At 41.7% G+C, this 24211-nt stretch overlaps 1 protein-coding gene across 2 annotated transcripts in view; it reads left to right on the plus strand.

Moving 5' to 3' along the window:
- Positions 1-1522: 1522 nt before the first annotated feature.
- BCHE (butyrylcholinesterase) overlaps positions 1523-24211 on the plus strand; it is a 47476-nt gene continuing 24787 nt past the window's right edge. Inside the window, exons 1-2 of one of the 2 annotated variants that reach the window (XM_021548206.2) lie at positions 1523-1687; positions 9121-9183. The gene's annotated coding sequence lies outside the window, so the exon portion shown is untranslated. Of the gene's footprint in view, positions 1688-9120; positions 9184-21217; positions 21392-24211 lie in introns of those variants that run through there. The other variant, XM_021548207.2, reaches the window with a different exon arrangement.

Raw genomic sequence — 24211 nt, forward strand, 5'->3', positions numbered from 1 at the left:
AAACAACCTTGACTTGCATGAGGCATCATTTTATCATGCCAAGATATCTTGTGTAAAAACATAACACGAGCAGAGTTCTCAGAATTAAGCTAGTTAATAATTACTATATAAACAGGTCAAGGATCAAGAGAGACAGTAAATTCTTGTGAAGTGTGTGTAGATTATATTTCCAAATCACAATACTGAAAGGCAGAGCTGTCTTAATGTGCACAGAAAAAGTCAGATATCCAGAGATGAAATATTATGGTCTCAGGGAACATTTTTCACACGCTAATAATCAAAATAAAAATGCCACTAGTTACTCATATGAAATAATGCACTGTTGGCATTAGTGAAGTATTTCTTAGGTGCAATAATATTTACTGAAAAACTACATAATCCAAGTCACATTTTCTGATATGCTGTAGAAACAGAAATCACAACTGAGAGACTCCTGTCAGGTTTCCTGATGGGTTTTTCATGTTCAGCTGGGCATTTCCCTGCCCAGCTTTCCTCCCAGAGCCTGCTCAGACACTGGATTTCCACAGGGGAGACTCCTCTGGGGTCCCTTTAGCTCTTTTATCTCCTCCAGCCTGGCTTTGAACATTTCCTGAGGGTCACCCTCCTCTTCAGCTTTGGTCATGGTCACCTTTTAAGACATTTAATGTTCCATTTCCTGGGATCAAGAGCATGATAATAACAAGATCCTTGGGTGGGAGCAGCTGGAGCCAGCCAAGGGTTCTCTCCTGCTGAACTTCCTTGGGTTGATCTGGGTGCCCAAAATTCAGGACTAAATAAATGGCTCAGACTCAAGGTTTTGAAATTCAGATGGTAAATACACACAGGACTGGCAATACAACCAGGTGGCAACGTAAGAGTGACAACACTGCAGATCTGATGAGATCTGAACAGCGGAGTTTCTTCAACTGGAATTATTTTCCAGACATTTTCTTTCCAGAGGTTTTATATTCAATTAATTTGCTCACAGAAAATAGTATTAAAAAAAAAAAAAACAAAAATAAAAAAACAAAAAACCAAAGCCAAAACAACTGTTTTGTTTTTTGTCAGAAAATAAGAAGTGGAAAAGGAAGCAGTTCAATGGTCCAGCATCTCCCTGTGCAGAACCAGCCCTTTCTCCCTGAGGTGATGTCCCACACTGGAGCAGCCAAGCAACACCAGACATGACAACTGAATAACTGAGTTATTCTAGATGTTAATGCTTCTTTATTTCTCATAAAAGCAATGTGGAATGTAAATTTCACTCAAATGACAAGCTGACCCCATGAATTAAAACTCCAAATGGTTTTATAATCAACATCATGTACTTTTTTAGGACCTTGGAAAGGATTTCAAAGTACATACAAAACCCTGGTCCTATCAGTAACTATAAAAAATATGCAACAACAGGGAAAGGTCTCAGCAAAGTGGGAAAAGCACAGATGTGCAAACACAGGAAGCAGAAATGTGTGTGTGGCTCATTCACTTGTTTGCCAAAGTGTCGTTACTGCAGAGCATTATTTACAGATAAAAAAGAGCATATCCTTGCAGTCATGTGGTCCTGCTGGCTCCTGAACTTCCCACTTATCTGACAGGCTAACCAGCAAATCTGGGCAGAAATAATGTGGCTACTTTGGTAGTCAGCTCTTGGCCCAGGAAAACTGCTTTATTCAAAGAAAGAAGCAGCCAGACAGCAAAACCAGCTCTCAAGGTTGGTGCTTTTCTGCTTCATTTTCAGATCCAAGAGAACTGAAAGTGGGAGAGGCGGAAGTGCTGATGTGATCAGACAGGCAGGTTATGGTGAATAAACAAACCCTGCTGTCCCCCCTCCATTTCTGGGTTAATTTGGTGCCACCTCCACAGCTCAGCTCTGACTTTTCAGTGGGTGCAGGATGAGAGCAGCACAGCTGGAGGGGGTCCCTGGTGTCCTTTAGTCCTGAGCTCTGCCCTGTCCCCTCCCTGGTGCCACGGGAAGCAGAGCAGAGCAGCTGGAGGATGTTCAGAGCTGCAGCCAGCCCCAGGAACCTGGAAAAACGTGGAATTGTACCCAGAACCTGCAGCAGCTGCTGCACAGGACTGGCCCTGGGTTTGGGATTAAAGCAGGAAAATTTCTGGGGGGGTTCCTCCACTGTGGGAACCCCAAAAAGGATATGCTGATGGGGGAAAATGTTGTGGTGTTGGTCATTTCTAAAAGCAAAATAAATAATCCTAGAAATCTTTGTGACCTTAAGGATCACCTCTGCCATGGGGAGGGGTGACACTCGCTGGAGTAGTTTGTACAGGAAATGAAGAATGGATAAACATTTCAATAGATTGCAATACCTCACAGCCATGTTTAAATACTGAGAAATTTCACCTTAGACAAGCACAGAAAGGATATGCAAACTCCTCTGTGTAACACTGGGGCATGCTGAGAGGTACAAAATGAACAGGTACAGGGAAATGCCAGGGGATGCTTTGCACCCAGCTCATGTAGAGTCACCCCTGTGCAAAGGGGAACAGTGTAGGAACAAGCAGAGCTGCAGGGGAGGAAGAGACATCACCTAAATCTAGTGTGGTAAAAAAAAAAAAAAAAAAAAAAAAAAAAATCAATGTCAACCTTAAAACTGCACAGGAATATTGGAGGGACAATTAGCATTGGGTGGTGCAAAGCAAGAAAATAATGAAACTGCATATATTCTTTTCTCTTTAAAGTGTTAGCAGGACATCGAGGTGAAACTGAAATATTTTTATAATTTATTATTATAGATATTTATTATTATTATTATATTAATTTATTAATAAATTTGGGGAAGATTAACCCCCAATATGCAAATGGACCAACTTTATAAAAGTGTGAAACCCATGGTCCATTTTGGGTGTAGCCCCTGGGGGCTTGGTCAGCCCTGAATGTGTCTGAAGGCCCTTCAATAAATAAAACTGCTTTTTATTCCCTTCACTCTGTCTGGCCTCTGTTTTTAGTAGTAGTCCTGATAAAAGGCATCAACACCCCAGAGCTTTTGCAGTTAAAAATTCCAATTATTAATGTAACCTCCTGATAGCCCTGAGGAGTGGCTCTTTCTTCTTCTCCAGCTTCCTCAGGACACACAAACTGCTCAGCTTTCCCCTTCTCCCTTCTCTTTTCTCCCCACCCTGACCCCAAGGGCACCTGCAGCAGCCAGAGCTGCACAATTAATTAAATTAATCATTTCCTGCTGCGGCTGTAACACCTGTGATCCTGCAGTGCTGCTTGGTTAAATCTTTGCATTCTTCCTCCTGGGATTAATCCCATTTTATAGATTTGTGCTCAGGTTTTTGGATGCTGGAGAAGCCAGGCTACTCCAGAGCTCCTCATCCTCCCAATCTCTGCATAAACACTTTTCCATAAGCAGCACTCTTGTTTCACTGAGCAATAGCAGCAAATCATTGCATTGCTAAGAATTCTGAAAAATAAAGTTTCCAGGCTTTCCCAGCTGTAAAACCCTCAGAAAGGCTTCTCTTCCCTTTCCTGCACTCGGGTTTCTCTGGCTGTTACACAGCAATTTTCTTTCCATGTTTTTAAAGTGGCTGATTTTAATTTGGATGTATTTTACCCTGCAAATCCTCTCAGTCAATATGGAATTACATAAAGCAGCTTTTTGAAGAGAATTTGTATCTGGAGAAGTTTCCACTGTGTGTGTGTGTATTTTACACAAACTATTTACTTTTTTATGTCTTGGTGGCACTATCATTTTTGATGACCTGTGCTCTACCAGACTGATCTCAAAAACATAAAATGAAAAAAAAAAAGTAATAGTTTTGCTCCTTCTACATCAAGGGTGATGCTTTCAAATAAGGACAGGGTGGATAAAGTTTACCTGGATGATGGGGGAAAGTAATCTTTTTTCTTACCTCCAAAAAGCTGAAAATAGGTTGAAAGTGGCTTAGGAATGTGTTCCCTTCATAAAAATGTAACATCAAGAAAGGGAAGATATTGTAAAATTTATAATCAAAAGAGATTTGTGTAGGTTTATCTAGAAAGGGCAGTAAAGTTTCCAATCATGGGTGACTGCTAAATGCTCTTCCAGAAGGGATCATCAAAACTTCCCAACTGCTAATCTTGATTAAAAGGTGAATTCTTTGCATGTGCAACACAAAATCTGAAATAAAATACAATTATTGACTTCAGCTCTCCATTATTCTCAAAAGGGTAAAAGTACTGTGTAAGCTGGAAAGCTCCCAAACATGTTTTTAGAAAAATGAGGTGGTTTAGGTGTCCTCCACCAGGCAGCATTTTTTCTAATGCAAATAAAAATATTCCAGAGTTCCACATATCAATTTTGATTTTCTGAGATCATGGCTGCATCACCTGACAGTGGAAATAAAATATTCAGGTTTTTTTCCTGCCAGTTCCTGCTGCCGTGGTGCCTATGAAATAACACCTCCAAGATAACTTTTTGGCTGGATTGACCATTAATGAATTTATGTTCTGAATAGTGAGCATTCATCATATTCAAGATTTTTATCTGCTTTTTTGCCTGGGATGTTTAAGTCAGGTTTCTCTGACCACGGTGCCCATGGCTGCCGTCACCTTCTGGGACATGGCACAGCCGAAATGGCCAAAAAGGAGCAGAACCGTGTGTAAAACTGCTTTTATGCTTTTCAGACTCTTGCTGCCCTGAAGACATTCCTGTCCGCTCCTTCAGAACGCTTTCCATATTTTCTGTCTCAGGACTGAAACAATTCAAAATAAAGAGGATGTGCAATAACACCAAACATTTATTTGGGCTTCATCTTTTTTGCCATGAAACATTGGGGTGATTTTGAAGAATAAGCAGACACTTTTAGTGAGTTGTTTATTTTTTTGTTTTTAACAGCTAAACACCCACCTCTGAATCCATTAGTATCTCTATGATATGAGCCTACCAAAGGCTCATAAATCTTTATCTGAATGAAAGTTCCTCCACTGTTTTTTCCAGTTGGCTCCATTTGCTGGCTTATTTTCATGCTGAACATCTGCACACATTCGTGGTATCACTTAAACCTTCAAGACAAAGTTTACTTTGGATTTAAAGAATATTTTCAATTCCATTCATTCACCCATAACAGCAACATTTCCCATAGCACCAGCATGGCTCCTAGTTTTTTTAAAAATATATATACAGGGGAAAAATATGTTTTATCTACCTTGCAGAGCTTCAGACTGGCAGGATGCTTGAAAGAAAAAATGTCTTTGTTCTTATTTATGATAAATCACAAGTAATACAGATTCCCCCCTAGGGATATTTCTGGTGAAGTGGAAGCACGTGGAGATTGAGCTCCCTCCTGGTGTGCCCTCTCTTGTGGGTCCTGCTACAGTTTGGGGCACAGCAGCTCAGGAGCCTGAGCTAAAGCAAGCACAAGGATTTATTGCAGAAGAGAAGTGCAGAATATTTGCTGAGTAAACCAGGAATTCTTACATTATGCCAGGGATTTAAAGGGACAAAAAAATCCATCCCAGCAGCAAATCTTGGGGCACTCCACATTAACCTCTCTGTATGTCAAGAATTAGATCTTTCTTCTTCTCCTTTGTTTTCCCTATCTCACCAATGTATTTTAATCCATGGCAGAAAATTACCTTTTACCCTGCAGTTTTCAAATTTCCCTAATAGGTTTTGGGGATGGATTGGCCTTCTGAAACCAGCACTAGATTATCTCCTTCAGATTACTTTTATTCTGTGGACCTTCCTGATGGCACTCAACAGATCTGTGGGGCAAGATTTTGAACGGGTCCAAAGGGAGGGTGAGGATTTGCCCCTCTTACCTCACTTTGTAGATATTCTGGAGTTAAATATTCACATTTATCTGCCCATCTGAGACTCTGAACTCGACATAGCAGCAGCTGCTTGTCGATAATTTAGACAGGAGGAAATCTGAGATCACCCAACGTGTAATTACCCTCTTTGTGGAAGGACAGATTGGTGAAATAGATGGACAGGAGCAGGCTCTGAAGGGCTGCTGTGATTTTCAGTAGCTAAAAAATCTGGTTGTATCCTTTGGGAGACTATTTTAGGAGAGAAAACGACTGTGCAGCACTTAATCTGCTACTGAAGTTGTGCTCTACAACAGGACAGCCCCGGCTCCCACCTGGGAGCTGAATAACCTGAGTTGTGTTCCTTGTGTTCTAACAACTCCTGATCTGTAGTCCCACCGAGGTGCATGAAAGAAAAGGATTCTTCCTCCTTCTTCTTTTCCAGCTGAGCTGAAAGCTTTTTGCCTTGGAGTGCTTTGAGGGAAGGTAGGAGATGGTGGGTGTTGCATTGGCTGAGGAGGAAAGCACGCAACGTGGAAAAACTCCTCAGCGCCGGGGAAAAGTTCAAGGGTAGCTGGGGAAGGCTCCTAAAAATCTTTGGGAATGTTAAGAGGAGAATAAGCAATCAGTTTCTTAGAGATGTAAATTCAACCAAATCATCTCTAAATGTGACTGTCAGTTATTTGCTCTAAATCTAAAGATTTGGGGTCCTGGCTTGTGTTGTGTGGTGGAATGGTCTCAACAAACCCCTAAAACTGCTTTTATCCAATTACCTGCATTTCTGAGGGAAAGAATCAGGATTCAGCCCTGAAACTTTGCCAGGTTTGCTTTTTCTTTTATCACATGTGAGGCTGGCTGGTGGTGGGTTGGAAAGCAAACCACAAGGAAGTTTTCCACAGCTCATGGCATTTTCAACATGGATCTGGCACCAGGTGTTCTGGACTCCGAATGTTTGCAAAAAGTGCTCAGATCAACTCAAGGAAGGAAAACCTCTGGGTGGAAATAGGAGACAAAAACATCACCTCTTACTGAGATGCAGGTTTTTGTTGGCTAGAAAGTTTTACTTGTGTAATCCTGTGCTTGTCCTGCTCTTCTACTTCTGCAAACTTCCCCAACATTTGGAGAGAGCCCAAAGGAGGCACTAGGATGATCAGAGGGATGGAGGAAAGGCTGGAAGAGTTGGGATTTTTCAGCCTGGAAAAGAGAAGGCTTTGGGGAGAATTTATTTGGCCCTTTCTGAAGGAGGGACTAAAATAAGGGTGGGGAGGCAATTTTTGTAAGGACATGGAGTGACAGGAAAAGGGGGAATGATTTTAAAGGAAGAGAAGGGAAGTTTAGATGGAATATTGGGAAGTAATTCCTCCCTGGGAGGGTGGGGATTTTGGGATGGAATTCCCAGAGCAGCTGTGGCTGTCCCTGGATCCCTGGCAGTGCCCAAGGCCAGGCTGGACACTGGGGCTGGGAGCACCTGGGACAGTGGGAGGTGTCCCTGCCATGGCAGGGGTGGCACTGGGTGATTTTTAAGGTCCCTTCCAACACAAACCATCCTGGGATTTCATGATTTGTTGATTTACCTTTGTTTAGATTGTGCGTGGCCGTTCTTGAATATTCTTTATATAATGAAAACTGTAACAACTCCTGTGCAATTAACACATCTCTTTAATCAGACAGAGTGGGAAAGTAACTCTGGGTCACTCCACTGCCTGAGGTGTTCAGTCCTGTGGGAACAAATCTGCTCAGTTTTGCTGTGGTGTACTTAGAAAACATGCAAAGGGAAACCTGAAAAATTTCTTTTGTTTAGAAGTTTGCAAGAAAAATAAATAGGTTGGGTATAAACTATAAAAACATGTTAGTTTTTGGGTGAGATGTGCAGTGTTATGCTGATGGCTGATTTATTTTTAATTATTTTGTTTTTATTGTTTTATTCTGACTATTTTAATACTTTTTATTTTACTGTTTATTTTTATTCTTTTTCTTACCCGAATTTCAAGGCCAGCAAACACTGCTGGTGGCTTTCAAAGTGAGCCAAAATCTGGGGAAAAATACAGAGCTGTATAATCACAAGTGAAAATGAGTCTGAGGGAAGTGGTTTTCCAGGATTTCAGGGTCTTCCCAGAAAAACTGCAGCCAGGAGCTGAGCACAGCTCTGTGGTGATGTGCATTGCTTAAGGGCAACAGCACAACCTGGTGGTTTCTGCTTATTCCAATGCATCAGGATCTGCACAGGAATTTCCCTTCCCCAGAACCCAGCTCGTTGCCTGCACAGAACTGAAGCCTGTTTTCATTAATTCCTTTGTAAGGTTCCCTTTTACCCGAGGTTTTCAGAGTAAATAGAAAGCAGCAGACTGCAAGGGCATATGCACAAAACGATGAAGTAACAGGTCCTTCCCAACATCCCTGATTCTGGAGGCACTGGATATGTCTGAATTTTGCTTTCAAGATAATAACTAGAGGGGTATAACTGAGAAAAAAAATCTTTCAATATGTACTATGCAAAATCGGGGGGAAAAAAGGACAAAAGGAAAGTGTGAGCAGAAAAAATTGGAAGTTTGTCTTGCTTTTTCTATTATGACAAAACCAAGCAAGGTATATAATGCATTTACATAGATTGAATATTCAGACACCAATAATAATATTTATTCTCTTTCTTGTGTGGCTTCAGGGTAAGTGGCGTTGGTCAGAGTGTAACTTCTGAGGTGACAGTGAAATGAAACGGGTGGCAAATTGCTCAGAAAGAATTTTCAAATAAAATTAATTACATTTTCTGTTTTGCTTGGATGTGAAGCTCAGCTGTGTGATTGCCAGCAATGCAGATGTGGGTGCTGAACAAATTATCTTGCAAACTGCATGTTCAGTTCATTTTCTGATCATGTGGGATGGGACAAAAGCCACTGACTGTGACTAGAGTGGGGTTTCCAGTCCAGTGCTGGAGCTGCTCCTGACACTGGACAAGGCTTTTTCATGGAATAATAGAGTTACAGAATGGTTTGGGTTTGAGGGCACCTTTAATTTCATCCAATTCCACTCTTACCATGGGCAGGGACACCTTTCACCACCCTGGGTTTCTCCAAACCTCATCCAGACTGGCCTTGAACACTTCCAGTCACTGGGAGTCCCTGAGTTAAGCTCAGTCCTACTTAACTTGATATAAAGAACCTTTAATTTCACCTAAGTGGCTTTGGAGCTGAGAGCAAAGGGATTTTCAAAGCCACTGGAGGACTGAAGTGCTTTGGGGCAAAAGGTCCATTGTTTTGATGCAGAGAATATTCCTACAGGATTGTCTCCACATGGGACTTGATGGTTGGACTTGATGATCTTTGAGGTCTCTTCCAGCCTCACTATTCTGTGATTCTGTGAATGCTGAGGTGTCTCATTGCTTCCTCTTTGTCCTTTAGCCCAGTCCATGGCTGAGGAATGACTCACAATCACTCTAAAGGAAGCACTGGAGTCCACTGGAGGTGTGTGTGATTCATGCATTTAAACCGCTATTAAGCTTTCTCTTAAGCTCTCTCTTTTATCTTACATTATTGTGAACCAATGTATATGAATTCTGCTGAAATTTGTGAAAATATTATTCTGCTTTGGTTTATTATAGAAGAAACACATTGTTACATGAATAGCACAAAATACTCAACAGCAGTGAGGATATTTCTGAAAAATTGTACAAAGAGCTTTGGAAAAGTGTAGAATAAGGGGGGGAAGGAAGGAAGGAAGGAAGGAAGGAAGGAAGGAAGGAAGGAAGGAAGGAAGGAAGGAAGGAAGGAAGGAAGGAAGGAAGGAAGGAAGGAAGGAAGGAAGGAAGGAAGGAAGGAAGGAAGGAAGGAAGGAAAAAAGAAATTTTTTTTCTTCTTTTCCTTGAGTTCCTACTACTGTTCCCATGTTCACAACCTTTCCCTGTATCCCACTGAGGCCCAGGGAGATAATGCAGTTCCTGAATCCCTCTGGAGCAGCCATGGGAAGGATGCTGAGCTGTGCCTCAGCTAACCATAACCATGGACAGAAACCAAACCCCTGAGATGGAAGCCATGCCCCAAACCAACCTCTGAGAATACAGCCATGACTCCAGTGAGCGTGGCCTTGTCCCAAGCCAACCTTTGAGCACACAGCCATGACTTCAATGGGCATGGCTGTGCCCCAAACCAACCTCTGAGAACACAGCCACGCCTCCAGTGGGCATGGACCCATGCCAAGGCAACCTCTGAGAACACAGCCATGACTCCAGTGGGCATGGCCATGTCCAAAACCAACCTCTGAGAACACAGCCATGACTGCAGTGGGCATGGACCCACCCCAAGGAAACCTCTGATAACACAGCCATGACTGCAGTGGGCATGACCATGCCTCAAACCAATACCTGAGAACACAGCCACGCCTGCAGTGGGTGTGGCCCCACCCCAAGCCAACCAACCTCCACTGGTGGGTCTCGGAGTGTCATCACCAAGAGCTGCAGATGTTGAGCCCGGAAGCAGAACCACTCCAACCTCCATGGCCCATCCTGGCACCGCCACAGCCCCCCAGGGCCTTGCAGCATCTCCAGACACCAAGGGTAAGTTTGCCAGAGCGTGGAGAAAGCTCCGCAGGTGGTAAAGAGCAAACAGGAGTGTTATAGGAACATTAGTCAACACTCCTGCCCAAAAAAATGGTATTGGCCACGTGGCACAGCTGCCTCTCGGAGCAGGAGCAGGCCACCCTCTCAACAAGCCCTGAGGGAAGCCAGCAACTCCCTGAGTATGGGCAGTGAAGAGGAAGCAAAAAAAATCTAACAGCTCCAGCCAAAGCAGTGCCAACCAAAGCAACGCCAAGTTCTGACCCCTGAAACCTCAACAAAGCTTCACAGCCACCCTGCCCTCTGCTGCTTCAGCTATTCAAAGGTTCTCATGGTCCACAGACTAATAAACTAATAACGTGCTAAGGGTAAAGCTATAGAAAGGGTGTCACACAAGGGTTACAAATATACACAGCTGTTTCTTAAATATGCCCTGGAATTCATAATACAATATTCATTATTGCTGTTTATGTTTGCTAAAATCAAAATGAACAAGTCTCTGATAGCTGATTCTATTACACTTACTAATAAAGTATTACATTTCTGCCTCAAGTATGGGCTACTGTGTATTAAAAATATCCTAGAATGTATGTTACTAAGTTTATTCATGATACTGCTATCATTACTCCTTGCAATGCTACTAGATCAACCTAGAAAACTCAAATAATTTACTTGATCTAACATTCTACATCTATTAAGGTGTACAAATGCACATTAATTTGGTAATGTTATAAGCAAATTGCAGTTGCAAAGTTTTTCAACTGAGAATCTGCCAGCTGTCATCACTTTAAAAACTAAAGTCATCTATTCAAGTCAATGAAAAATTTCTAACTAATAACAAGAAAAAAGTATATTATTTGCACTGTTACCACACTAACTGAAAAAATAAGAGGCCTATATTTCTTTAATTATTCATAAGTTGTTCACGTTAATTTTTTTGCTCCCAAATGCCACACCCACCCAGTGTTTGAACATTTTCAGGGATGGTTCCATTGCCTTTCACCCTTTCAGTGAGGAAATCTTTCCTGTTATCCATTCAAACCTCCCCTGGGCCACTGCAGGCTGTTCCCTCTGATCCTGTCACTTGTCACCTGAAAAACAAAACCCAACTGTGTGTGATCCCCTTTCAGGTACCTGTAGAGAGCAAAATGTTGACAAATGAGTGTCAAACACCCACTTGGAAAACAATCCCAGTTTTCCTGCTGGGATGAAGGAAAATTCTCCTTTTTCCAGGCTAAATTGAAGGATAATAGAGAGGGTCTGCACTGTGTCTGCCCCCAAAGTGAAAGCTGCTTTCAGTACACACAGATGGTGAATCATCCCTTTACCCAGAGGAGTACAAATTCTGTCGTACAAATTCACTGTGTTCCCAAATTTGTCCACCAAATTGTGTTCTCACTGCTGTAAATTTTGTATTAAATTATTTAGGTCAGCTTAAATTTGGAAAGCAACAAAACAAGCACCATTTTTTGCCTCATTTACATGTCTGTGGTTGCTGTAACACAGTTTGCTTCCTAAATTAAAGTGATGCAAGCAGTCTGCCAAGGAATTGAATGGCAATATTTTTTGGTTATATTTTTGAAAAGCTGGTTGTAACTCTCAGACATTAACCCAAAAATAGGTGGACACGTGGAGAATAAAAATTCGGATTTCTTCCAGCGTGCACTGGATCTGTGGATGCTCTAATTAGAAGTTTCATCATTTTTCTTTGAACGAAGAGCATTTTGAGTCTTTGCTTAATGATTTAAGCATATCAATATGTGTGATGCTGTGATTAAGGCCTGCCTAGTGGCAGGTATTGTCAGGATCAAGCGGATCACATTAAAAGCCATTAATAGCTCCATGCTGTGCAATCCAGCAGCTGCCCCGTGGAGAAACACTCCAGGCATCGTGTCAAAGGGACACAATGCTAATAACTGGGTTAGGATGGGTTTATTTCATCCTGGTGGTGCCAGAGCCCTTCCTGTGCCTTTGGACCCAATGCCTGCCCTCATCCCACCTCTTGTTTACACACTGAGATTCCAGCTCCTGCCAAAAACTCCAGACCCCATTTCTGGCTGGCTCTGTCCCAGGCAAGCACCTCTCAGTTCCTCAGTGCTTCCCATAAACATTTCCACACAGCTCTGTCAGCTCCTACTGCCTGACATTCCTGTGGGCATGCCCTGTGTGGGCTGACAAAAGTTGCTTTGTGGTTTTCCCTGGGTAGGTCCCACCTTTCTGCTCCCACCAGATTCCCCTTGTCATAATTGGAAAGGTTTTTTCCACTGAGGCTGCTCGTAGCTGATCATCCTAGCATGAATCCAGCCATGGAGTGACCCAGCACAGCTTTTCAAGCAAAATGTTCTGGTGGTGTTAGCGCTGCAGGCCTCCTGCTTTCTTTCATTTATTTATTTATATTTTTTTAACTTTTTTTTTTTTTTTCTCCCACTTTGGAGAATCTCTGTGCTGATCCCAAAGACTGAATCCCCATTTCTCGTGCACCAGACGCCAGCAAAAACTAAATTCCCTCTGCCCAGGCACCCATCATGGTGATGCCTGTCTCAGCATCAGCTGAAATAATTTGCATGGTGACAGTCTGGGATCACCTAAGCCCAGAGGGACAATGATTTGGGAAGCATGGAAAGAGCTGGATCCATTCACTTACATTCCCTTTGGTCAGACACCTTGTTTCCTCTCTGTTCTGGTTTAATTATCCCAGCAACATTTGATAAATTTTACTCCTTGCTCATCTTCTCTGGAATAGCTTCCAGATTTCTCTATAGAACCCTCAGATTCAGGCCCTTTCCTATCTCATGCACCAATACTTAATTTTTGTACAGATTTTTATTGATTGCTTTGCTTGGTGTTATTTTATTTTGCTGTTTTATGGCTGCTGTTAACATTTACTAGAGGAATTAATTTATACTCTGCATGAAAGGACATCACTGCAGATATTTTGGCAACATTAATTGTGACTAAAATTTGGGGAGGGGGGTGTGGAATAAAAGGAGGAGGAGGAGAGGAAAGGCAGCATAGGAAGGTGAATAAATTGCTCTTCCCTTTTCAATGGTTAAATCCTAACCACTGGTAAATGGCCTTTCAGTGGGGAGGGCAGCTCATTTGTGATACAGGTACAAATGGGCTCAATCAGAGAAACAACCCCACAGGCACTTCCAATTCTTTGTGTGACATTCAAAACCTCCAATGTTTTCTGCAGCTGATGATGGTATTTGCCCTTTTTTTTTATTATTTTCTTTTGTGTGAACATGAAAATTAAAATCACTTGAACGCTTTCACTGAGCGAGTCCTCGCCATCGTGCTTTATTCCTCCAGGGAAATAGACTGAGAGTCTTTGCCAGCTTTAATGATGCTGTGATTTTGTTTTATGGAAGCTGAGGGAAAGCAATCCATGTGAAACTCAGCAGCACCCACCCGCCCACCTGTGGGCTTCCTCCAGCGTGAGCAAGTTGTTGCTTTGGCAAAAATGAAGGCACAGGGGTTTGTGCCATGAGGTTCCATCTGTGCTTTCCAAATCCATTTCCAGACAGAGCCCTCACTGCATCTCTCATTGGGGGTGATTATTGGGCACACAGGGTTCACAGCTGTGCTGGTGGCTCCAACAAGAAGCACTGTCAGCTCCTGGGTTGACTGATTCCAAGTGGTTTTCCTTCCCCAGGGGTGGCTGCCAGCTAGGGAGCCCAGGAATATTCCAAATAACATCTTTTGGTTATTGCCTGTAGTGACTTCTAGAAAATGCAGCCTCTGAATCCCAAGGGCCGACTTCTGTTTACTGTGGGGAATGGATGGAAATGATGCTTTTAGTCAAGATTACCATCAAAAGCTCTTTATTTTTGGTGATATATTGAGACAAAATTATAAAACTGCAGCTATAACAGTGGGGTATTTAAAACAAACCAAAAAGGATGGCCATGTCTCCAATTTCTGGGTGTCTGAATGCAATCCAGTCTTTTCTTATGATCTTAGGCACATATTTCAATTTCCCAGGCTCCTTGGTCTGACAACTTAAACAGAAAATCTTTCAGACCCTGGACTCTCTTCATGCATTTTGTACTGAACCTGCCTCCAGGCAAAAGGAAGAGAAAGAGCAGAGAATCAGAACATTCCTGCAGCCACTAAAACTCCTCTCCCCAGCCAAGATCCATGAACTCTGCCAGGTTCTCCAGCACTGCACTAAAGTTTTCCTTTCCTGTTTCGACCTCTTGCAACTCCTGCTAAGGGAAAGTACGCTGCAGAATCATTTTGGAGCTGAAATGCTCTGACATGATAGAGGGAGAGAGATTGGAAAAGTTGGTGAGTTAGGCTAGTACGGTTCCCATTGTGCAAACAAAAGTGGGAGGAAGGAAAGAGAAGTTTATGGGGTGCATGAACCATCAGGGACCTGCATAGGGCAGGATGACCATGAGCAGAATGTACTGTTATTAAAGGTAATTCTAACTCCTCTATAATAAAATATTTCCTAATAGTTCTACATGGACAAGCTTTGGAATCAACGTGGCCTCACAATTTTTGATCTGTGTCCTCAAAATCCATACTGAGCATCGTATTTTGCACATCATCTTACCTTTCACTTAGTGTTATGTACTTAATGTATAAACATACAGCAACACCTGAGGGAGTCTCCTGTCTTTTAGCAGGAAGCCACCTGTTCTGCCAGGGCTGTTTTTTCAAGCAGATGGTCCTGTGATGGATTATCCGCTCCTCGCCCATCGCGGCGTCTTCCCGAGCAATTTGCACAGATGTTTATAATGAGGTTTTCCTGCTTGCACAACATTTGCACATCCACAGGACAAAGTGGCCTTCTGCTGAAAAGCCACCCAGCCTGAGGAGTTTGTTTCTGTGCCGGGGAAAAGCTTTCCCAGGCCTGTTTCCCAATGGAATCTGGGCATGACCCTTTGGAAGAGGTCAGCATGTGGAGCCACAGTGGTAACAAAATAATCACAGCCTCTTCCAGGCTCATCTGTTACAGCCAAAGTGATATTTCTTTCATGAAACAAAAAAGCCAAAAATATCAAATCTGCTAGGAAATTATAGAAAACAAAGGGAAGATGGCTCTGGAATATTTTTTTTGTAATTATGAGGAAAAATAAAGTGTGTGCTGATGTTGACCAACACATCACAGAATCATTTAGGTTGGAAAAGCCCTGGAAAATCAAGTCCAACCACAAACCCAGAATTGCCAAGCCCACCACTAAACCATCTCCAAGTGCCACATCCATGCATCTTTAAATCCTTCCATCCCTGCTGTTTTCCTCCTGCTGGAGAAGTTTTGGGAAGGTGCAGCCTGGCTGTATGGGAGCTGCAGTGACCTCTCAAACGTCCTCTCCACAAACTTCAGACCTACAGCGGGTCACCAGTGGACCTGAGGCTTTATCTCATGACAAACACCCAATTATTCCCACTAAAATCCATGGCTGTGACATATTCAGGAGCCATGACCCTTTTATGGGATTGCAGACTGGGACACGCTGGATTTGTTCCCTCTGTAACTTCCCACCCACAGGTCCCAGCAGGTCCTGGTGTCAGGATCAATTTTTTCATTCCTATTTTCACCGTGCTGGATGAAATTGGAATCTGAAAACTGCAGTGGCTTAGGCTGAACCTTTGAACATCCTTATGGCATTTCCATCAGAGATGTCATCTCTCTTGTGGGTGCAGAAACTCAAAGGCAGAGGATCATGTTAGACAAAGCCTAAAATAGTGAGAATTGGGAGGACTGGGAAGAATTCCCACTTGTCAGATACAAATTCTATTTAAGAGATTCAAATGAGCTCATTGATCCCCCAAACCTCTTAGTTATTTGCAGAATTTTGGTATGGGAGGGCATAATATGGTGAATTTCAAGCTGCTGTTGTTAGGTGACTATGGGAATTCAAATATTATTATTTTAAACAATTAGAGCTTTACTATCTATAGAAAAGAAACAGGAAACAGAAAAGGAAAAAAGTCATGCAGAAAAAACCTAACTTAAAATTTAACTTGTTTTTTTCTTACAAGCTAAACACCAGGCTGCAATAATGGCATGCAAGTCATGTTGAGCACACATTAATATTTTTTTTATTTTCTTCATTGAACCTGATCACTAAAAAGGCAAAATATGGAATTATGTAATTCCACAAGGAAATAAGAATATGCTAACACTCAAAACAACAACAACAACAATAATAATAATAATAATAATGTTCACTGCCTGTATTTTCTCAATGGCTCTGATTTCTCCAAGATATTTATACAAGTACAGACCATAATTGTGCTAATAAAGAGGAAATTATACTGATCTATAATTAGAGTAATAAGGAGAAAGGTACAGCAGATCATAATTGAATCAATAAGGGGAAAATATAATCATGTTTAATGGCTTACATGAGTGTTAGTGTCTTCTGTATACTTAATAAATTGGTACCCATTTTCATGGTGTGTATCTGAAACACCTTTCCTGATATTATCAAATTACCCTTCAGTTGTATTGTTGGGCACTTCTGCTGGCCCTGGAACCCCTCGGGGGTGAGGATTTTTGGAATAAGCAGAATAATACTAGAATTACAGATGGGTTTGACCATCAGCTACAATTATCTGTATCAACACCTCATCAACACTGGCTTGAATCCATGGATATACATGTGGGCATGGTTACACGAGGTGAGATTTAGAAAAAAGAAACACAGAAATGGTTGAGAGGTGTAACCCTTCAGGGTCACTGTGGACATGAAAAGATGCTCTGCAAGCAGGATGAGCTCAAAGGACAAGGCAATGATTTATTTCCTGATATTCACAGTAGAATAACGTCTCTGCCTGCCCCAGAGCTGAGCATCAGTAATTCCTCACTGCTGCTGCTGAGCTCCCACCTTCTGTGGGCTTTTATTTAACCTGAAAATTTCACAGCTCGCAGCTTTGATGTGTTTCCCTGCGAGTCCTTGAGCTGCTAACTGTCCCCTTCTCAGCAATCTTCCCCGTGTCTGCAGTGTGACCTTTTGGAGCCTCTAGAGCTGAGTTTACTTGTTTCCCTCACCGCTTTCCCTCACCACGGGGTGGTTTGCTCAGAGGTTCGAGCCAAGGTCACGCAGATGCTCGGTGTGGAAATCCAGCCAGGGATCAGAGAGAGAGCTGAGCCCTCCCAGGGGAGTTTACCAAGGCCGGGGTTTAAAGCAGCATCCCCACGTCTTCACAGAAATGACATCAAATATCGTTTGGATATAATTGTCTTATTGATTTCCCTCTCAGACATTAAAAAAAAAAAATCAGGATGTTTCTTACTTTTACATACCACGAACATGTAAATATTTCCTCAGACATGCCCACTCTTGGTGTGTGACATCCTTTACTTTGAGGTGAAACCTGGAAAGATTTTCAGCCCAGTTATCCTGGTGCTGTTTTCGAGCTGTGGATGCCTTGGAAGGGCAGGACCAAAACTGGTGGAAGGGATCTTCGTGTGCAAGGTCAGAGAACACCTTGGGAGAGAGGCTCATGTTTTCCACCAGAAACGCCTGAGATATGTCTTTCTCCAAATATTTTTCTCTCTCAAAGATTTCTCAGCTCTGCTAAGTCCTGCAGATCGATGGAAAGAGAGAATTTACAAGAGTGATAGGACAAGAGGGGATGGCTTCACAGTGAGAGAGAGGAGGTTTGGGTGGGATATTGGGGAGGAATTGTTCCAGGTGAGGGTTCTGAGCCCTGGCACAGGGAAGCTCTGGCTGTCCCTGGATCCCTGGCAGTGCCCAAGGCCAGGTTGGACACTGGGGCTGGAGCACTGGGACAGTGGGAGGTGTCTCTGCCGTGGCAGAGTGACACTGGGTGGGCTTTAGTCCCTTTTTTGGTCCCTTTGTTTTTTAGTCCCTTCCAACCCAACCCATTCTGTGATTCTGTGATTCTGTGCTAATATGGAATGTGTGTGACTTAGAATACTAATAATACTTAGGTAGCATCCTGAGGGGCAGTTAATTGTGAACTAAATAATAAAAAATACTATATTTTTACAGTAAATATTTTTATGTATTTCCATATATATTTATATATTATACCTATTCTCTAAGCTTCTTAGACTAACAAATATCAATTTTCCTCAGAGCTGAACTTTGCTTTAATTTCTTCAGACACTTGGACATTTCTTTGATCAAAGTCCCCGTGTCAATGTGACAATAATTTCACATGTACACGTGAGATAACAAAAAGAAACTTTCATATTTTGTGGTGATTTTTAAGAACCTTGCCCTGAATAAAAAAAATTATATTACCTTACTTAACCTCATTAGATTGATGGATATTGGAAAAAAAAAAAAGGCAAAATCCATGAGTATAAACACATATATGTATGTATATGGAATATATGTATTTATACATATATATATAATATTTATATCTTTATAGATATTTATGTATTTGTATAAATTTTATATATTTATGTTTATATATTTAATATATATTTATACATTTATGTATAAATATATATATGTAGGTGGGAGAAATATATCTATTATATCTATTTTAAATATAAATATATAAATATAGACATATAGAAATATAGAAATGTATAAATATATGAATATATATAATATATAAAATACATATAATATATATTATATTATTCCCACTGGTTTGCACCTCCTTTTCTTCCACTCTCCCATAGGATCACTGAGAAAATGATGACTCTCCACACAATTACTGAGGGCAATAAATGTATTTAATCTCTAATTTTAGCCCAGGTATTTTTAGCAAGCTATGTAATAACTAAAAAGAACGGTTTCCTCTCACAGCACACAGTTGTGAAACTTTAATTTATATGTTAATTTTTTTAATTAAAGGGAGAAAAATGTAGAATTTGACTTAGTTTTCTTTAAAAGTACAGCACAATAGCCTAAATTAGGATGAAGGACAATAGTGGAGAGGTCTGACAGTTACCTGAAGACATCCAGGCAACCCCAAGGCTGAACCTGGAGTTTCCTGGTGCCTTGGGAACAGCCTGAGACGGTGGATTCACATATCCCAGGGTCACCTTGTCAGAAAATTCCACATTTTGCATCTGGTAAAGCAGTGCCTGGGAGCAGGAGGCTGCTGCGGGTGCCCTGGGCTCTCCGAAGAGGAGCAGGGAGGGGAAGGCACAGCCCTGACAGCAAATGAAGGAAAAAACAGACAAGGTTTGAAATCAGATGGAGCCTGGAGCAGCTTTTTTAATCTTTGAGTCTCCTGCTGTTCTCTGCTTCTCAAGGCAAAGAGGTTGAGAGCACAAGCATGGTCATAAGCATCTGAAATTTGCTTTAAAGTGGCCTCTGATGAGATTTAGGGTTTATGATTCATCCCTCTGACGTAACAGAAATGAAGGAAGTGTGTGTCACCTGGCCACGTCCCCAAATGGGCTGAGGAGGCAGCAGAGAAAGGCAGAAAATGCTGAAACATTGACAACTCCCTCAGTATGAGTAGCACAATTGAGTGTTTCCTGCACTTGAAAGGTTTTGATCAGCAAGAGGTGTCACCAGAAATAATTCTGAATGAATTTTATTACTTAGAATATTCTGTTGTTAATTTTTTATTATTAAATGTTTACTTATTATTAATATATTTTATTATTAATTTATTATTATTACAATATTATATTACTATTTTATTATTAAATATTTCTATTAAACTGCTGAGTTAATGATCTTGGTTAGGAATTCTGCAATTTCACTGTATTGGACAGTTCTGTGCTGAAATTGTAGGGATTTTTCATAGAATTATGGACTCCTCAAAAAGCTTGGGTTGAAGAGATCCTAAAAATCAGCCAGTTCCAACCCCTGCCATGGTGGTTTAGGTTTAGAGTGGGACATATATTCTCCAGTGAAAATATCAATGCAAAATACCTGTGGAAGTTCCGATTATGAAGGACGTGGTAAAATTACCAGGAGAAGTTAAATAATCCTGCTTTCTTGAACTTTCCTCTGTTAAAACACTAATTCCCAGTCTGGCTTTAAAAACCCCACTTGTAATCTCCATATTAAGGTCTATAAACTTCATCCTTAACTTTTTATTTCTGCTTTATTCCTGTTCTATGCGGTGCCAAATATTGCTTTTGTGTAATTGAAACAGAGCTGTAGTTTGATTATTAAACAGGGAAGGTAATTGGGTTTGGCTCTAAAGAGGGGAAGCAAATGTGGACAGCAGGAAAAAAAGGCTTAAACTGTGGAAAAATTGTGCTTTTTTTTTCTTTTTTTTTTTTTGTTTTTCCAGAGCAAAGCTAGAGAGCAGATGCTGCTGGGGGACAGCAGTCCCAGCTCCGAGGGGTGGATTTCTGGTTCCATGGGGTGGCTCAGGAAAGGGGGTTTGACAAGAAAGTTGGTACGGGTGGCATATGGAATTTTTTCTTTTTTCCACCCTTCTGTTTTCACCTGTACCCTGTAGAATTTTTGCATTTTAATTCTGTGTTGTAGCACACGTCCCCCGGCCGTGTTTCAGCCTGGCTTTGCACCTGCAGCATGGAATTCTGGTGGGAACAATGCTCAGGAAGCTCAGGAAAAAGGAGGGTGTCAGGTGTGCTCAGCACCACGGGTGATTTCCTGTTTGAGGCTTAAGAAAAGAGAGCAAGCAGCATGTGACACCACATGGGTCACATTTTTGACCCTAAAATCAGAAGGGGACGATGCAGATCTGTGCCACAGCCTGGATGGGCAGGAGCCAAGTGATGCAGCTGGTGCTTGACATGTCCAGGCAGGGCACATTCCTGTTTTATCTGCCACAGCTGTTAAAACCTATAATAAATACTTACTTACAATGAAAATCTGAGGTTTGAGTACAGAAAAAAAAAAAAAAATTCAGGTGAGAGAGAATTTACAATTCTATTTATTCTTGTAAAGCAGATGCCCCACGCTCGGAACAAATCCCTGCTGTGTTCCCCCAGCCCTGTGCCTGGTTTTGCCCAGCCTGGGGTTGTCCCTGGAGCATTTCCAGGGCTGCTCTGGGAGCAGATGTGGGATGGGAGGCAGATCAAGTGGCTGCTGCCAACTCTCGCGAGCTCCATGTCAGAAAGAGTTGATTATAATGTCAGCACTGGCCAATTTACGGGCTTAAAGCAGCAGCTGCACCGCTGCATTTCCCCCAGGGATCCCGAGATCCCCACTCTTAAAAACTTTGTAGTTTCTTGTAATAGGAGCAGGGTAAGTGATTCTCTCTTTGCACGTCTCTGCCTGCCAGGATAATTTGCAGTTCAGCTTGATTTGCGCGGGGATTGGGATCTCTGGGAACGCTCTGCTCTGCCCATTTGTTGCTCTCCGGGGGAAGCTGCCTCTGCTCTGCAAATGGAACAGCGTGTGTAGCAGACCTTGGCATTATTCAAGGGATCCTGGGCTAAGTAAATTAAGCTGAGCTAGAAATCACTTATTAATTCAACCATCTTTCCTATTTAAATAGCGATTATGTAGTCCGGTGTATAGATTTTTGGCTGGGTAAAGATTTGCAAGGGAGAGGGAAGAGGCTTTGAAATAAATAGTGTTCCCTCGCTGAATAAGAATGCAAAAGTAGAGTCTGTTTAACTTTTGCTGGGGGAAACTACTACAGCAGAAGGTTTTTAGGATGTGCAAATACACTGCATGATGTAACTCTGCTGGGTTGCTGTGGATGAGCTAAAGCAATCTTCTGACCCTTTTACTCCCGTTGTAATCATCAAGTAATGTTTGTTTTGCTCCGTTTGCTTTACATTGCTGAGTTTGGTTTAAAGAAGTATTAAAATCCTTATGAAATGTAATATTTGCCAGGCATTCAAGGAGTAGTAATAATCCTCTGTCACTTGCTACTTTTGTTAATATTAGCAGAGTGACCTGAGAGTAGATGAGACCTCTCATTCAGTACCACAAAACTTCTGTGTTTTTCAAGCTTGATCCAGCTTGTTCTTTGAAATGACAGAGCTAATTTAAAAGGAACACAACTGAATTTTTTGGTGTTTTTTTTTTTCTCGCTGCTATTATGATCTAAAACTATTGCCTCTATATTTTGCAATGCTACATTGTTTATCCCATCTCTTTTTAATTAATAGGAACGTGCAGGAGGAGAATTAATTTTAATTAGCATTTACGTGGATTAATCTTGAGGAAAAGTCTCTTGCTTTTCTTAGCATCATTTTCTCTTCATAATGACAATATTTTAAATACCTTATTATTTCCAGTTTGTTGTGGTTTGGTCATAATTAAATTCAGTGAAGTAAGAGTGTCACAACAGACTTAAATAACTTCTTACATCTCATACTGTTGCTGGGTGCTCCAAAACCCAACTGGATCCCTCCTCCATCCCTTCTCCATCATTATCCTTCTCCCAGCTCTAGTGGCTTTTCAGGATTTTGGGGTTGGATTTGCAGAGGGGCTGAGAGGAGCCCTGGGATGCTCAGCACTAATGATTTTTTAAGCACAGATTTACAGAGCAAACCAGATCATTCTTCACACCTCTCCTTCCATGGCCTCTCTTAAATCTTCTTGAGAGAGTTTTAAAATGAAATGTGCTGTGTTAAAAAAATAATCCCAAGTCTGTGTTAGTTTAGCAGGCTGGAAACACTCAGCAAACCGGGTAAGATGTGCCCAGTTCTCTCAAAAACAGTGGGATTTAGACTTGAATATTTTAGCAAACTGGGGTGAATACAGGCTCTTGTTTTGGTCTCTGTGGAGGTTTGGGGTGGATATCAGACAAGGTTCTTCCCCCAGAAGGGCTGGGCACTGTCCAGGCTCCCCAGGGAATGGGCACAGCCCCGAGGCTGCCACAGCTCCAGGAGGTTTGGAAAACATTCCCAGGGATGCCCAGCGTGGGATTGCTGGGAGAGGAGCTGCACTGGATGATCCCTGTGTGGCCTTTCAAACTCAGGCTATTCCCTGATTCTACGCCTGGCACAGAGAGAGGGGAGCCAAAAGCCAGAGAATGTGTGACTGAGCCTCCTGCCCATGCCGGGGCGAGTTGTCCTGACCCACACTCCTTGGGACCTGCTGGACCCCGGGAGCTGACAAATCACATCTCTAATATTTAATAAAAAATGTGACAGTTGCAGGTTTCTGTTAGTCAAGCTGAATTCTTGGTGGAGCGTAAGACCAACTCTGACGTCTATCTCCCCCATTTGCCACCCCATCTATTTTATTTTAACAAAACAACTATAAATGTTTTTCTCTTCTCAAATGTATCTATTTTCTGTCTGTTTAGATGAGTGCTAAAAATATTGTCCCTGAAGATTCCTCCCTGCTCCTTTGATGCTGTCTCAAAGTCAGGAACCCCTTTGCACAAAATCTTCCCTTCCTCCCCTCTGCTTCTTTTTCTTTCCAAGAACAGGCAAACAAGCAGGAGGAGCTCAAATTAGGCCACAGCTGTATTTTCCAGAGAAATTATCCTCATTCCTTTTAAGGACACGAGTGCTCCTCATTAACAAAGAATAGCTTGTTTAAAGGGACAGGACAAAGCGTGGGATGTATGACAGGGAAATAGACAAAAAATAAATAGAAAGGAGCTTTGTTGAGCATTTTCAGATATGTAAACCACAGAAAAAGATTTATGCAAAGAGTTTTTTTGTGAATTTTTGTTTCAAGGATGGTGCTGATGTTTTATTTGAAAAGGTTGGGGTAAATAAGATTATTAGGGTGTTTAAATGTGATACATAATCAGCATTTATATACTTAGCTTTAAGGTAATACTGATTATTACCTGGAAAAGTTCTCAGGAGGGAAAGACCAGACCATACCCAAATTATTAGGCACTATCTTCATATATTCAAAAATCCTTGATGTTTTAGCATTTTAATATTAATTTTAAATAGCAGAAGTATGACTGTTTCATATTACTGTGCTGGTTGTAAACTTGGTTAAGATGCTCTAGAAAAACAAGCTCTTAGAAGAAATTAATCATTTAGGTTTTGGTTGGTGGGTAAATCATCTGCAGTGGTCAGAGCCTACTTCATCTCTCCTGGTTTGTCTTCTTCAGTTCTACAGTTTTTAGCAAGAGAATTTTTT

This window comes from Lonchura striata, chromosome 10, assembly GCF_046129695.1.
Source record: "Lonchura striata isolate bLonStr1 chromosome 10, bLonStr1.mat, whole genome shotgun sequence".
Classification (NCBI taxonomy): domain Eukaryota; kingdom Metazoa; phylum Chordata; class Aves; order Passeriformes; family Estrildidae; genus Lonchura; species Lonchura striata.